Consider the following 15982-nt stretch of genomic DNA (forward strand, 5'->3'; position numbering starts at 1 on the left):
ATTAGATGCATTTTAGGTCATCATGCTTCACCAGCAGGGGTCATCATCTGCTCCATGCCAAATACCAGTGCGTGAAAGGATCATCAGCACGTAGTAGTAGTAGTAGTATGTCAACTGAATTTATCCTGAATAAATGGGATTTGTAATTAGTTTTATGAAAGTTTTTTTTTTTTTAATGAATTTGGGACTGATTTACAGTAGATTCAAATAATTTCTGCTGTAAAACATATCCCATCCATGCCGAATTTGATGTGTCAAATTTTTGGATAACCACAGTTTTTACTGTCCTTCCTCTTTTGGTTTAAGAAGACTGTTAAAGGCAAAGCAGACTCAGTCTGAGTCTCACATGAGATATCTCTGGGATCAGGGGCTGGAGATGTGTGAGGAGCTTACGTTGCAGCTTTAAAGGGTCGTCCCCGCTCTTAATAGTGGCCCATACCAACTGAGGCTTCAGCTGGGGGCGGTCTAAGGTGAGGATGGATCCTGCAGCCTGAATGCTGGAACCCATTTTTAAACCTCTCAGAAGCAGTTGGTCACCACGGGAACAGTGGCAAGCCATGATTGGCCTTGTTCAACCCTGCTGTGCTCAAGGAGGAACTCTGTCAATCGTTACAGGGTGCATACAAACACGCAGTAAACAGAGAAGTGAGACAAAAGTCTTACAAATATAAATGTGCAAGAAATGTGAAATGTGTTGCGACAGCAAAAAAAAAATTAAAAAAAATTGTACATTTGGTGGCTGTTGGAGCTTGTTGTTTTCCAATTATTCTCCCTCTCTTTCTGTGAACCCTGGTCTTCACCAGCCTGCACCAGAAACCCCCTGCTGGGGCTTAAACAATTAGGCTATGTGAGAACCACACTAACGACTCTCCCTTGTCTTTTAAGATAACTGCAGGAGGAGGGGAAGAGGTGGGTGACATCTTGTTAGGGGGGGATCCTGTGGTCAGTCATTTTGTGTATTGGCCCAGGAGGTGCATGTAGTTAATACCCTACATAAAGACTTGTGTGTTTATATTGCCCCAGGTGAGATGTGTGCACTACCACATGGTGATTGTGAGAAGTGCTGCTTTTCTCAGCTTTGTGACAGCCCTGGTCGCTCCTCAACTGTCACCCTTTTTTTCCCCACTTTGAGTTGGAAAGCTGTAAATCAGTGCTTACATCACAAATTAGTCTCCAGTGATTTAAGTCCCTATCCTATCAGGACCAAATGATTCACACCAAATATAAAAATATCTAATGTCCACATAATGTGGGTCATTTCGAAAACAATGTTCACATATGGAGTGGTACTAAGTTTTAGTATCTTTAGGTTTCTTTGCAAAAATGTGGTGTTCAAACTGAAATGAAAAAACAACTTTATCAAAAAGGTATTTTTAAATGTGCAAACCCCTTTGAGTTAGATCACATGACAATTGTTTTTTTGTGCACATAAAAGTGTAAAAACTGTAATTATGATGTGGATAGGCAGCCAAAACGGATGCAAAAAAAAAAGACAGTTTTAAATGTTTATTTAGCAGTGTAAAACATGGCCCGGGGGACTATAAGATGTTACACCAACCAGTCATGTTGGTTTCATAGACATGAAAAACATTAAGAGTCTGCCTTCAAATTGCCAAGAAAGTGTTACATTCTTTATAGATCAAACAGTCACCCGCTAAATACTTTCTGTATATTGGACTTTTCATGTGATTACATAGAAATACAATTTTCAGACCAGAATTTCACTTTGTAGGTTTTCAAAAGTAGCTCAACTCTGTAGCTCCTCTCTGAGCTGCTTCCCTTGAAAGCTACTGTAGATTGTAAATCAGAGATTATCTCGTCATTCCTCTCACTTTGCCACATTTCAAAGGAGTGGAGGCATGTGCCGTCACCTCATCTGTAAACACAGAGCTGTGGCCTCATGCTGACCCGGGGTCATCACAATTTAGGCACACTTGTCACTTGACTGATTTCACACCTAGGGACGCTGATGAGCATTAGTGAGGGATTTAAACTGTTGATTTATGCTAAGAAAAACAAAGACAGGAACTACTTCTTAGGTCAAAGATCTGGGCTTTTGGTTTCACAATAAATCATGTGGTGGTTTATAGTCACACTCCCTGACCAGTTTAAAAATGTGAATGAATGCTTTGCAGCCCAGTTTTACATGAAAAGTAAAAGCCTGTTCAGGGAGTGAAATGACTTATTCTTAGGTATTCTTTACTTGCCACGTAAAAAAAAATATCTGATAAAAGTGACAATGATAAAACCATCTTCAAATGTAATGTTGAGTTCAAACATGTACATCTTGTCGTGCAGAAGGCTGCACACTGATGTACAAGCTCTGCCTGCCTGACTGCGTGCAATATGCTTGGCAAAAGACACTGCGGCTATGACAAGACAAGCATCAATAAATGCATTAAATGCACTATCGGAGTGCTGTGACCTCAAACCAAGTGGCTGCTTCGGGGCAGCAGAAACGTCCAATATTGACTCTCTTTTAGCGCTGTATTGTTCTCCACCAACTCCTGATGGATAATTTGGCTACTCTTCTGCTAAATGCTACGCTACGTTCACCGGTTAGTTTCTAACTGTGTCTATTTGTCTTTAGTGGACAGTGGACTGCTGTTTGTTGAAGCCCGATGGGGTAGTGACAGCGGCGGCGTGAAATACCCAGAAAAAGGACATTTACGGACCAGGCAGGTAAGCAATCAGCTGTGACTTAATTCCTACAAGAGACCACTTTTATATCGTTTTTAGATTATCGTTTGTTCTCACTTTTACTGGAAAAATATTGGCTGTAGCTGAGAATAAACATCTAAACTGGACAAAGTTTAATGGCTCATCTCAGATGTTATTCAACCAGACATGCAGACAAAGTGCACTTTCTTGTTTTAACAGCAGCGGCCTGAGGGAACCGGGAGATGGAAGGAAACTAACCAGTCCAAACAACCGCTTGAAGCCCTGCAGCATCGATTACTTGTACACTTCATAGGCTGGTGGCAGTGGTAGGTTTACACATTTGTCTGCTTGTTTTTCTTATCTACGTCTCCACCTTTGTGACCAGCGTAGATTTAAAAGGGGGACCTCTCAACATGATCCTTTTTTTTTTTGGACATTTCTGTGGATATTTATAACCGAGGCTCGACCAAACAGCAAGAACACAATTAGAACAAACTGCAAGCCTTAAACACTTTGACATCCATTTAAAGAACACCCTCGCTGTCTGATTGGTATATTTAGAAATACTATGTACACCAGTCTTGTCTCTGCAGTTACAGTCCACAGTGACTCCTCCTTCCTCTTTCTGCCTCTTCCCCTCCCCCATTCTGTGTAAAAACAAATCTCCTTTTCTGCTCTGAGCCTGAAACTATTGAGTCAACAAATGTCACTGCAGCTCTGCAGGGGCTGCTGGGAAAGAGGTGGGGTATCCTTTTAAGCCTGAAATACATCCAAAATATTATTTTCAGACAAGACCCAACTGTAAGTAATGAAGGAATTAAATAGTAAAATGAATGGGAGGTGCTGGTTAAAACTATGGCCACATATTTAGGACAAATAAGGACAAAACAGCTTGTTATTGGATAGTAAGGCTGAGTAATGGTCACAATATGCTTATACTTGTTGCCAAGGCTTTCCCCTTTTGTATTCTGTTATTCCTCAAAGGAAAAGACAAACACAATTCTTTCATTGATCTCCAAATTGTTTTACTGCCATCAATGAAACAGCTTTTTGAATAAACCCATGACCTTTAATAGCAAAGATGCAAACACACACTTTGCAAACTAAGATCAAACTTGCTGCTTTGTGTAATACGTAACTGACAGACACATACAACAAAAAAACAACCTCTGAAGTTTTGTTTTTATCATAAGTCATATTCCCTCCTGTTAATTGGACAACATTCCAGGGCTGAATTTGTCTTTTAAATCACCCTCAGACCCTTTCTCTTGCACACTGCTCTCTCTATCTCATTCAAGCCCACGTGGCCAGTGTCAACAGGAGGTGGGTCTTGGCAGACAGATGAAGCAAAGTATGCTGCCTGTATGCAGTCTGTAGAGTTGTCTTGCACCCCACTCTAAAAATGAGCCAGCCAGCTGAGAAGTACCAAAATAAGATAGCCGTTGGAAATGAGTGAGTTGCTCAACTGGTTGGACTCCAAAGCTGCCACATCTGATTGTTGCTGTAATGCTCTCTCTAAAAAAAAAAAAAAAAAAAGGAGTGTGATTACACCAAAGGGGAACTTCTGTAACCAATGACAGAAAAAGAAAGAAGTCAAGACAGACTGCATGAAAAGGGAGGGAAAAACCCTGAGTCACCCGGCTTCCTGTCTGAGAAGAGGAAGGGGGTGGAGGCATCTTCTGCTCTGCTACCGTCACACAGTTAGGACCAGTGCAATATTCAACATAAAGTGGACTGGGGGTGGAGTCCTGTCCAGCTTAAAATCCATTCCAGTGCTTCAGAGCTGCCATCACAGTGTGCACTATTGTGTACTGCTGAGGGAAGAAGAAAAAAAAAAAGGAGGGAGCAGAGGGGAGGGGGGGGAAAGAAAACCTGTCTCTTTGTGTGGGAAGGACTTAGCAGGAAAGTGATTTTGTGATTATTTGAGTTCACCACCAAAGTAAGGCTCTACGCCTCTGACCTGGGACAAGTTCTTGTCCACTCTATGTGCCACTGCTGCCTTACACCAGATTCACAAATATGTGTGTTTCTCAGGCCGGCAAACAGCGACACCCGGGCTTCTCCTGATGATGAGAGCCGACGTCAGACTGGTTTCCATGAATATTGATGTGGAGGATAGTCTGTTTCATAGAAGAACAGAAGGAGGCAAGATGGCTGCCCTTTAGGATTTGTTAAAGAGGAGATCCAGACGGTTTGTTGGAATTTCTATAAAGTGGAGGGACGTAAAAAGAAGGTGAGAGTTTGCTTAGTATGTTAACAATCTGTTTATGCTTTTCCCCTTTAACCTTGAGTGCATTTTGGTGGTTTTTTTGTCAGGTGAAGTATAGCAGATGTCCCCCACCGTAAAAGCAAGAGCCAACATAATAAGGAGGGGATATTAGATAAAGCTACTCCAACATGGCTGACAATTTTCTTTCTATTTTTTGCCAGCTGAAACTGAAAGACTGTCTCTGTTTCCTTGTGTGTCCTATATGTTCACACAACATTCTTGCTGCTTTTGATCATAGAAAATGATGTATTTAGACTGCTAGATCAGGAGTTATTCTTTGAGCTTAATTTAAATGCCTGTGTAATGCTTTCTTTCATAATATTTTAACCTTGCTTTTGTATCGGGCACATATCAAGTATGTTTGAGTGTGTAATATATGGGTGTTTTTTGTTTGAGTGAGTATTTTTGTAAGAGTGGAAACACATTTTTAACATTTATGTGTAATTAATGGATATTATGAAATGATGACCTTTTTTTTTTTTTTTTAATTAAATGAGTTTAGATGCAGGAAGTGTTACCCTTTGTAGGTTTTCCTTTAACATCCATTGCTATGTATGTGCTTGTTTATGCTGTTCAGTGGGCTTCAGTATGTGGGAGAGTAAAAGTCCAACCTGGACATGTCCAGTAGTAACTGCATAGTGCCGGCACAGCAGTGGAGCTGGAATAGCTTCTGGCTTTGTGTATCTCTGTGAATCAGCTTTCATTGCTTTCACCACTGAATGACAAGCAGACACAAAGGCAAATCCCAAGGAGAAGCAAAAGAGAGGAGAATTGTGGTGGCAGAGCAAAGTGAAGGCAGGCAAGGTCAGAAAGCTCTGAAGGAAATGAAACACAATCCTACTGCACCATTAACTGGGGGAACAAGAATGGTAATTCTGGAGCAGATTTTCTGAACTCCAGGCTAAACAAGGGGTTGTTGCCAGAAAGCAGAAACAAACATGTTCATCCTCAAAAAAGTTTACTAAACTTAAACCAATGGTAACTTCACATGAATGCATTATTTAATGAATTTCAAAGTTACATTTTACCACAATCAAGCCAAGCAACTAACAAATTTGATTATTGACAATAGAAACAGTGTGTATGGGTGAACTGTAACTATGTTTTAAGGAATTAAAGCACAACATGTAAATTCCGATTTTTTTTTTTTTTTTACACATCAGGTCTCACCTCAATTACCACATATCTAATTGGTTGTTAGTTTTATGTCTCAATTCACTAAGTGTTACTTTAAGATTAACATCTGAATGGCCCATTAGATTATAACAGATCTCTGTGAAGTTTGTATATTGGCCCTGTGTTCTACTGACTACAGTCGTAATGTAACTACACTATGGCCTCAGGTCACAAGCAAAGTAAAAGCCTGTCTGCAAGGTGGAGAACAATGACTGACCATTAATTGGGCATTGTAATTTACTGGCGTAGGCTATCTGCAGCAGCAAGGCAGAACTTCAGTTTTAACTTGAATCAATAAATAAGTTTTCAGAAACTTTAGACTAATAGTGCAGATTTATTTAAAGTGCAAAAGGGACTATAAAAAAAAGTAAATGGGCAGTGAAGTTAAATGTCTAGAAGACAACTACCAAGCTTTTATCTGAACAGCTGATGACAAAGTAAAACTATTCTTCGACAGCCAAGTGTTGCCTTTCCACTTCTGAATCAAGTATTTGTTGTGTGGTTCCCTCAGCAGAGCAAGCAGCTACTACACAACAGTACACACAATCGACTGTGAAAAGAAAATTATCTGCTTGTAATGGAAGATAATCCCATTTTAGTTAGAGTGGGTTGTCACTAAACTTGCAAACTAACAATTGTGGTGTACCTCTCTGACACAATAACATGGCCTATATTTTGTATTTTGATATGGCAACCATGGTCACTGATGTGTACTCTCAACATGAGTGCTTAAGCAAGGGTGTTCACAATGTTCATTAAGTATGTTTTGACTGCATGAGATCAGGCGATCAATGCTTTTGTGTGTCTACATGTGTATAGTGATCCCATTGACCCAAACATGACAAGACACTAGATAATGCCTCATGTGAAAGACTGTATCTACCACATTGTTTGGATGGGCTGAAAATAACCCAGTTCATTGCTTGCCAATGAAAGCACATGATTCATTGTTGTAAAAGTGCAGTTGTATAATTTGGGTTGAGCTGCAGCATGCAGAAATTACCAATGTTAATCCTGACCTGCATAATAATGCCACATTGTCAAATTAAAAATAAAGCACAATCTAGCTAGAGGTGTTTTCATAAGTCTCTGCATGGATGCTGTTACATCAGCTGAAAAGGCACCAGAGCATTAATAGGGCTAAAGGGGACTGAGTGGGGGAAGGGCTATATAGATCAATCACATGCACATAGCTTCTCTCATCTATCCACACCTACAGATAAAGCTGTGCAGTTGGATTGCTCCTCCGTCATGGCCATAAGTCCCCTTTATGTCACTCCCAGGGCAAAGACAATATCACCTTTGGGAAGAATGTCCAGTTGCCATAGTGTTCCACAACAATGCTGTCTAGTTACAATACCCAAGCCCTTACCCAAGCTCTCACCCCTGACCCTGTCTGTCCAGCCCACGGATCATTTTTCCAGCCAGGGGCTGTTGCACAAATGACACAGAAACAGACCCAGTGGCAGGTTAGACATTTTAGATTGCACTACCTGCTGGCTGGTCATAGCTCAACTGCTTTCCTAAGACAAAATGGCGAGATACTGAGTGTTGTATTGATTTCTGCAATATTGATTTCCCTCTTGTCTGCTATTGGGGGTTGTTTTTCTGTGGAGACCGGGGAGACGGAGCAAAACACCATCAGGTGGTTCTACAATGGAATCATAGAAGCCATAATTCCGTCAATCATTTGCGCACATACTTATACATTTGCACATAATTCACTGTCAAGAATGCCCAGATGTGAGAATTGTCTTGTTGATGCAAACTAAAGGCAACAATAAATTTGATAAAATATGTTTTTTTTCTTGATAAAATTGACAATGCTTCAGCCTCAGACATCCCTGTGGAATTTTGAAAGACATGGGTGAACCACATGTCATAATGTGTTTTCATTTAGCATAATATTTGTGTGAGTTTCCTCGTGACCCTTTTCAGGATTAGGTGTGTAAAGATAATGAATATATAGATAGATTTGTGTGAGTTTTCCATTTGATGGCCATTTTCGTTCTTCATGTACTGAACAGTCCTAAAGCCTATTTCAGGTACCAGAAGGTCTTTTGACTTGTAAATCACTTCTCTATGTATGGACTTACTGCAAAAAAATTGTGGGTTGACGATCATTTTATGTGCTTAAAATAAAGTGTATTAACTAAAACCAAATTACAAAAATGTATCAGTTATAAAAAAAAAAAATCACCAAACCAGATCCAGACCCCCAAAACAATCTTAGCTTTCTGTCCCATGAAGGCCCGACCTTGTGAGAGAGATTTTGATGTAATTATGGCCTGGGATGGGTTTGTTTGTCATTGCTGGTATCGTAAAATAGTAATTATGTTTTTACGAGTCTGAGACACCCAAACGCTATCCGTAATTGCCACATCACATACAGTGAATCCCAAATTTGACTCGTGGCCACCTTCCGTGAAGCTGCACATTGTTCGCCCAGTTGAGGCGCAATTATGGACTGGGAGTGACAAGGCTATGTTTGAGTGGCATAGGGCTGGAGGGAGTGTTGCTGGCCCTGTGAGCACGTATCGATGTCAGGGTTTACCTCGTGGGTGAGACAGCGAGGGCACCGACTCAAAAGCTTCCTCCACGTGAGCATACGCACATGGCCGTTCTGTTTACAAACACTATCCTGGCATTCCGCAGAGAGAGAGGCAAGTGAGATGTTACGTAACCGCCACAAAGTGAATAGCATCCCTTCCCGCTTCTCGCCGCTCCTCCTACGCTTGGACAATCTTCTTGATAGCGTTTCCGCTGGTTCCACCACTAGAAGTTAAGAATAAGAAAAAAGACATAAAGAGCCCTGGTCACAATAGTGTCTGTACCCAAGGACATGGCGAGACCTTGAGCACGCCTCTTCTTATGCCAATCTGCATAGCTCTTGTGCAGGTGAGGGGCCTTAACAGCGGCATGTCAGGAGATTTAACTGCCTGTAAACCTTTCTGCCATCTCAGATGAATCCATACACTTCCCTGAAGTTACAGCTTTGGTGCATGAAAACAAAAATTGCAATATTTGCACGTCTGCATGCATAAAACCCAACACATGTAGTAAATAAGACCACAAAATGGATAACAGACACTGTTAAAGACAAAGTTTAGCTTCCAGTGGCGCTCTCCATTACACTGCACTGCTGACATGAATGATTTATCTGTTGAGGAAACTTGCTCTGACCGTAATTTTATGATTGTGAAGATATAAATGAAATTTGGAACTGAGAACTCTTGAAACGGAAGGTAAAAAAGAAAAAAAATACTTATCAGTTGTATAATAATGGCCTCCTTACAGATAAGGTGTGTCTTTTCAAACAAATGTGTTGCGAGGTAGCAAAGCAGCACACAGGCCTTATAGAAATTTAAAAGTAACCTAACCTCACGCTAAGATCCGACCTCCAGTAAAATGTTTGTCAAATTGTATAGCTTTCAATCATTTCCAGTTACAAATCAAATCAATGACAATGAAGAGGTTTCACAAGAGGTATAATCCTGAAACATTCACAGGGGGAAAAAAAGTTAACTTTCAGCAAAATATAGCTTGTCAAAATGCATTTTTTGCTATGAAAAAAATGTGTTTGATCAAGGTCAGTATCTGAAAATAAACTAATGCTAAGGCTATCACAATCTGCAAAGTTCTGTCATGATAGTACAGTCTAAAAGACTTTCAAAGTAATCTAAACAACTCCTTCTGATTGCTGTCTGGCCTCTTCTAAAATGGCTGTCAGATATGAACCGTTTTGATGCTCGGAGCTATCACCATAAAGGTTAGGCCCCACGGCCCCCCGTTGTCTACACAAGGAGCACAAAGACAGACAGCTGGTCCTGATTGTCATTTAGAAGCGTTACGCTACGAAAGGCTTTGAATGACATCACTAACTACTTCTGAGGGCTTCAAGTGGCTCAGGCTTGATATTAGGTTTCTTTAGTGGAATGTACAAGTGCAGCAGCTGGTGTCTTTCCGACCCGTAGTGCTCAATGACAACTGGACTAAGTTGCATCCATATATGTATTTATATTGGGAAAGTTTCAAAGTCTGATTTTAGCTCTGGATCTGAATGAAGAGAAACTCCTGGATGGGATAATATACAGCACCTAAGCAAAAGACTGATATTTATTTACCAGCTTCCTTACTGAAAAATGACACAGCTGAACATGACTGCCGATTCCTGAAGAACTGTCACATTTGAATGACATGTTTTGTATTTAAATGAACACCTTAAGTGAGCATTAAAAACAATACACAGACCGTGTTTGAGAAAGGATTAATATATCTTTAATACTATATTCCTACTTCCCAATTAGCTCCTGAGGTGTGAGAGATGAAGTGAAGGATATAGACAACCTTTAACTGAAGTAATGAATCACAAAAATATCCCTCACTGGGAATTTGTGATTTCTATTCAATGAGAATCACGTGCCTCCTACTCAATGGAGGGAAAGAGGGAGCCTAGCAACAGTGGCTTAAGTCATTCCACTTAGAAACCAATGGGGGAAAGACTGTCACTACATTTGCTTTCCAGATAACTGAAGAGCACCTACCAAATAATTCTTACTCAAAGTTATTGTAAGCACTGCTACGATATATTTTTTGGCTTCATGTTTGATAAAGAAGAGAGTAGACATTGCCAAACTTGCCTTGCTTTTTGTTTACACTAAACCATAGTAGCACAGTCCTCAATGAAAGGGAAATCTTCCCTGGTATTGAGTATATTTAGAATTCCTTTACTGCCATGTTCATGTGCCATGTTATACTTTCCCCTGTATGTGTTTCCCTTCACTCTGTTTACTGTTCACCTCCGCTTCCTGTTGAATTGCAAGCTGGTTTGGATTTAGATCAAGCAAACAGAAAATAAATATTTGCTATATGTGCCTGTGAGCTAATCACAGGCCAAGGCAAGAAGCTGAATGAAAGAAACATGGTAATTCCTACATTTGGATGAGTTTTCCATTTCATTCCAGACTGTAGTGGATGGGAAAAGAAGGGAAAGGTTGACATGAAGTATTTCTTCTCTTACTGTTTCAACATTTCTAAACTGTAATTTTAATGGGGTTGATCTACACAAGTGCAAATGTATCTTTTTTGGATGTGTGGCACTACTGGATTACTGGCAGGATCAATGCATAAAGCACATGTGCACACCATGGCAAAGAAGCCTATTCTGCAGTCAGCCGTGCTGGGGTAATGTTTAGACCAGATGGGCTTTGAAGCGCTCATAAGATGGTCGCCATGGCTACCATGCACCCAGAAAGAAATTAACTTTGCTCTGTGCACAGTTCATCAAGTTAGTCAGATATATTGACTGTTGCATAGACAAAGGGTTGGAGAGGAAAAGAGACAGGCAGTTTGGAGGGGGCAGGTTAGTGGGTTTGTATGCTCAGGAGCCCATTTCTTAATTAGAGTCTCCATGTGATGCAGCTCGAGGGCACAAACAAGGTTTTGACTCTCTGTAAGCTTTGCTAAGGGAGACTCTGGGCTAGGCAGGGTATGTTTTCAGGTTGTGCTGATTAAACAGGAAATATTCAAGACCAACAGGTTTATGAAGTGAGATCTAGGCTAATGTTCAACTGCTGTTTGGTTTGACCTCTTCCGGGAAACACTCAATGCTGACATGATTTCTGTGCAAAGGCACAGTTTTAATGAACTGTTTTTTATATAATAAAAAAATATATATTATTTTCTAGTCTTTCATCAAAGGAGTAGTGTGTTGGATTTAGTGGCATCTAGTAATGAGGTGCAAATTGTAACCAAATGAATACCATTCGCCTCACCTGCCCAAGTGTGGAAAGCGAACCTACAGTGGCGGTGAAACTCTCTAAAGCCAGTGTTTGGTTTATCCCTTCTGGGCTATTACTGTAAATATACATGGTGGTGGAACATAGCATGGTCCGTGGAAGATGGCTCACTACCTATGTAGATATGTTGGAAACACTATATTTAATTTCTGCCAATAGATCTCCCTAAATTCTAAATTCCTAATTAGAAAACCCTTAAACTGCTGAGAAGATCAAGCTGATTTCAGTAGACAAAAGTAGAACATACCATCATGATGTTGTGTGTGAGCGTTTGTAGGGTTCCCAGAATACCGGTTGAACAAGTTGTATCAGAAATACAGAGGCGGGGTTTATCCCCAACAACAAAAGCTGTTGAGTTACTCATATGCATGTGCTGACTACAAGAATTTATATATAGTCATCTCTCAACTTTGCTGTTCACATAAAGCTTCACATTCACTGCAAAATAGATGGTGTCAAGAAAAAAGTCAGTCAATTCAACCTTGCCCATGAAAAGTTGACTGCAGACAAACCTGTTCAAAAGCCAAATCATTAACTCCTATCCTGTATTCGTCACGAGTGTCTTGCGGCAAAGTAAATGCACGGTCCACCACAACATCAACACTATCTGCCTATTTTTGCGTATGTCCCCCTCGTGCCGTCCAAAAAACTCTGACCATGGACTTTACAAGACCTCAGAAAGTGTCCTGTGGTATCAGGCAAAAAGAGGTCAGCAATAGATCCTTCAGTCTTGGAAGTTGTGAAGTGGGGTTTGGACTTGTTTTTCCAGAAAATTCCACAGATTCTCATCTGGATTAAGGTCTGGGGATCTTGGAGGCCAAGTCAACACCATGAACTCTGTCATGTTCCTCAAACCATTTCTGAACAATTGTTGCAGTGTGGCAGGACTCAGAGAGGAGACTACCATCAGATAATAACACTGCAATGAAGGGGTACTCGTGGTCTGCAACAAGGTTGAGGTAGGTGGGACTTGTCAAAGTGACATCCACATGAATGCCAGGACTGAAGGTTTCCCAACAGAACATTGCCCAAAGCATCAAACTGCCTTGTTCCATTGCTCCATGGTTCAGTTCTTATGGACACTTATGATGGTAGATAGATGTTAGCATGGGCTTTCTGACCAGTATGTGGCTATGCACCCCTATATGCAGCATGCTGAGATGCCCTGTGTGTTCTTACATCTACCTATCATAGCCAAATCAAATTTTCACCAATTTGTGCTCCAGTTACTCTTCCATGGGATCAGACCATACCGCCTTTGCGCCCCACATGCACCAATATCTGATGTCACTGGTCCGCTGGTTGTCCTTACTTATCTGGACCACTTTTGGGAGGTAATACCCTCTGAGCACCAGGAACACCCACAGGATCTGCGGTTTTGGAGATGCTCTTATCCAATCGTCTAGATGTCACAGTTTGGGCCTTCTCAAACTTAGTCAGATCCTTACGCTTGCCCATTTGTCCTGTTTTATCTTTTACCTTGAGGAAAGTCTACCAGTTCACCAAATAAGCACTTCTTAGAGTTGACTTGGGACTCTCTTGGCTATTCCAGTATTGCTTTTCATACCTTTTAACTGTTATACCCTTCATGAAGCAGATGGATGATTTTAGCTTTTTGATTTTTGGCTGGCCATTGAGCTTTGTCCTCAAGAAATTGATGTTTTAGTTATCACTGCCTTCTTTTGATAGCCGATTGTGCTGTCTACTATGAAATTCTTTAAAACGGACATTCATTTGTTGGGTTCCAGCAGTCACCCATCACAAATTATTTTTCTTATGGTTGATTAAAAGTAAGTAACTCTCAAAACAGAGTGTCTGTTTGTCTACTCTTTGCCAAGAAGTTGAATTTAAAAGTGGACAGTTGAAGACAGTTCACAGACTAAAATTGATACTTTCTTCAACCACATGTGTACACTTTATAACTGTAGAAATAACTGAATAATTTCACCAATTGAAGTAGTTTCAACTATACTTCCTTTAATAATGTTATAGTTCGGTAAATTCTAAAATACAATTGAAGAAGGCAATGAGACAAGAAGCTGTGGGAGTTCAAAGACTGCAGTGGGAATCTCTAAAAGTCTGCCACATGTGTCTTACATTAGACATAAAGAACAATGTAGATTGCACAGATCCCTTCTTCATATGGAGGGGGAGGAGGCTCTCAAGAGAAGAAATTATAAACAGAAGCGCGTGTCTTCTTTGTCTGTCTCATAGTCTGGACATCTTATGTTCAGACTGAAAGATACCAAATAAAGATACTGAATTGCATTTGCATGTATTTGCACGCTTACATTCTTGAAAATTGTCTATCAGAGCAAAAATGAGACATACCAAATATGCAAAGATTTTTGTATCATATTTGATCGGAATAGTAAATAATTTGCAAATCAGGATTCAATTTCTTAGCAGGGTGACTCTATTTGCAGTGCTGCCCCAGTTTTGGTCAGTCATTGAGGGGCGAGGAAAGATAAGGGAGAAAAAAAAGATCCTTTACTCCAGGCTGCAATGTGATGCAGTCATCATTATATCACAATCTTGTGATTAGGCCACAGATAGCATCAATAGGTAACTGCTCAGCTCTACCTGAAAAACTAAGACCTTAGGTTGTGCGTTACAAAGTCAGACCCTACCCCCATGCAGGAAGCTTTTTCAAGCTTATTAATGAAACCAACATGTGTCACATCAGTAGCTCTGAACCTCAAGGCTGTGCATTCCTGGTAATAACCTTCACATGTATCTGCATCTATACAGTAACCAATGCAAAAGATCACCATTTAAGTTAAAAACAGAAGCTCTGTATATACCAAACATCAGACAGATGCAGAAAAATCTTAAAAAACAGCAATAAACATGTGACACTTCAGATTTACTCTCAACCTCAAAACAGTAACTTGAAATGTAGGCAAACACTTACTTGCTTTCTTTTCAAGTGGTACATCAGATATCACTCAGTACGATAAAAATGAAGCTACAGGGAGCAGGCAATTAGCTTAGCTCAGGACAAGTGCATAAAGGGAGGGGGGGCAGCTAGCCTGGCTCTGTCCAAATGAACAAATTCTGCTTCCCATCACATTTAAAGCTCACTAATGAACAAGTATCTAATTTGTTTAATCCCTGCAAAGACTAAAGTAGAAATATAATAACTTGTGGTTTTACAGGATGTTGGGGGCCAAACTATTGCTTGTCTAGAAGAAGGGGGAAAAATGATGTGTCACTCTGATCTGAAAAATAAGGAAATGGTATGGCATGATGCTCTGACCAGTCTATGTGGTCTACTCCATCTTGATTTAGGATTTTGTTCCACATTTCACTTCCATGTTTGATTTGTTCAGATAGTTCATCTTACTGACTAGGCCGAAGAGCTAACTGAGTGTAGATCCCAGTTTTGCTAAGGCCATTAATGTGCAGCAACAAGATCCAAGCGCAGAAGAAAATGTTACAATGATTTGAGCAGCCTTTAAATTCAACTTTAGACCAGACAATGTAATGATTATCGGGTGTACTGGCACAAATCATGGTAGGACGCCACAACGGTGGGCTGATGAACCGTCAAAGAAACCCACAGAAGTTATTCTGCCCCTAGTTTCTTTACCTGCCCTGTCATTCAGGGTGCACATCTGTATTCTGGGACTGGGCTCTCTGGCCAACAACAACTAATATGTAATCATCACCTCTTTCCCTCCTCAACAAATAAGTCCAGGCTGAAATTCTTTGCCAGTGCACCCCTGTTGCAGACACAGGGGCCTTTTGTTTCTTAGCCAGGGAGTGTCATATGTTCAGACTGACAGAGAGAGAGAGAGAGAGAGAGAGAGAGAGAGAGAGAGAGAGAGAGAGAGAAGGCACAAACAACCACATGAACTGCATTGCACACACTCACTGCACAAGCGTGTCATGTGACAAAATTCACAAGTTTGAGGTGCATGACCAAGAGACTCAGTGAGATGAAGAACATGAAGGAACATCTGTTCTATTGCGCCTGATGAGCATTTGACTAACACGAACGCATGCTCCTTGCACATTAACTCACATGGTGCTTTATAACTTGGCATGTTCTGACCTTCTACTCTTTTCAGTCCAC

The 15982-nt window shown here is 40.6% G+C and overlaps 1 protein-coding gene across 2 annotated transcripts in view; it reads left to right on the forward strand.

The window, feature by feature from the left end:
- Positions 1–4152: 4152 nt before the first annotated feature.
- tet2 (tet methylcytosine dioxygenase 2) overlaps positions 4153–15982 on the forward strand; it is a 29478-nt gene continuing 17648 nt past the window's right edge. Inside the window, exons 1-2 of one of the 2 annotated variants that reach the window (XM_069715440.1) lie at positions 4153–4600; positions 4696–4894. The gene's annotated coding sequence lies outside the window, so the exon portion shown is untranslated. Of the gene's footprint in view, positions 4895–15982 lie in introns of both variants that reach the window. The other variant, XM_069715439.1, reaches the window with a different exon arrangement.

Source organism: Brachyistius frenatus, unplaced genomic scaffold (assembly GCF_029030835.1).
Source record: "Brachyistius frenatus isolate BFR_SWC_R1_liver_20210118 unplaced genomic scaffold, ASM2903083v1 Contig_142, whole genome shotgun sequence".
Taxonomy (NCBI): domain Eukaryota; kingdom Metazoa; phylum Chordata; class Actinopteri; family Embiotocidae; genus Brachyistius; species Brachyistius frenatus.